Source organism: Egretta garzetta, unplaced genomic scaffold (genome assembly GCF_000687185.1).
Source record: "Egretta garzetta isolate BGI_Z169 unplaced genomic scaffold, ASM68718v1 scaffold602, whole genome shotgun sequence".
Classification (NCBI taxonomy): Eukaryota; Metazoa; Chordata; class Aves; order Pelecaniformes; family Ardeidae; genus Egretta; species Egretta garzetta.
The window spans coordinates 2,208-3,551 of NW_009258893.1; positions in this window are offsets into that span (position 1 = coordinate 2,208).

Below are 1,344 nucleotides of genomic sequence, written 5' to 3' on the forward strand. Positions count from 1 at the left end.
AGGACGGTCCTCGTGGGTGCGAGAGTGGCTGCCCTGGAGATTCTCTCATGAACTTGTGAGATGTAGGCTTTATTACTGAACCTATTTGCAACACAATTTACTAATGGGATGTAAATATACCGCCTTACATCTGATGAGATATTCCACCACATCCCACTAGGTTCAAAGCCTGTTCACACACTGTGCTCAGCATGGCAGTCTTCAGTATCCAAGTCTTAAAAGGAATGGTGCTGCATGTTAAAAAGCAAGATTAAGGAGAAAAGGGTCTGTAGACATTTCTGTGATACACTAGAATTGAATATTTTAAACTTCTCAGAGCAGGAACATGTTCCCCAGTTACTGCTATAGCCTTGAAAAGACCAAGTGGTGACACCAAGACCTAAAGGATGTTAAGGGCTTACTTGGCTTTTATGCCTCTATCAAGAGAAAGGAATTGCGCTCCAGCACGGGAGCTTTAATAAACATCCTCCTGTTAACAGCCAATCCATAGAGCTATTACCCCCAAACACGGCTGTCGCCACCTCCAGCGCCTCTCACCTCCTCCCCAGGTGGCTCCGCTTCAGCAACTGAGCTGCAGTGGTTAACCCGACCCGCTTGGGCTGGAGCCCCTCTGCCATGGGGCCAGGCTGGGAGAGTTGGGGGTGTTCAGCCTGGAGAAGAGAAGGCTGCGGGCAGAGCTGAGTGCGGCCGGTCAGGGCTTCAAGGGGGGCCAGAGGAAAGGGGGGGACAAGCTTTTTAGCAGGGCCGGCTGGGACAGGACAAGGGGGGATGGCTTTAAACTGAAGCAGGGCAGGTTTAGACTGGATCTAAGGCAGAAATTCTTTACCATGAGGGTGGTGAAACCCTGGCAGGGGTTGCCCCGAGAGGGGGTGGAGGCCCCATCCCTGGGACCGTTCCAGGCCAGGTTGGCCGGGGCTGTGAGCAACCTGATGTGGTTCAAGGTGTCCCTGCTCCTGCAGGGGGGTTGGGCTGGGTGACCTCTGGGGGTCCCTTCCCACCCAAACCATTCTGCGATTCTATGATTTTGTTACTGCAAATTTAGAAAGACCCAGAAAGACAGAGTTCACAGAACTGATGATACAGTGCACGTTATAGCAACCACCCATTATACATTAGTCTTTCCCATTTCTCTAAGAAGTCCAAACACTGTGTCTAAACTCACAGATCTCGTTCCTCGTCTTGTCTCTGGATCACATTGCAGTCTGATTTCCTTTCATCATTGAGATAATCCCCAAAGTCCTTTACACCATTCCCACCACAGCCCTGACACGTAGTATCCCTGGGTTTTGTACGGTTGTGGCATGCCCAGCTCTGTGCCACTTCAACCTTACCTCCCATTCCTTC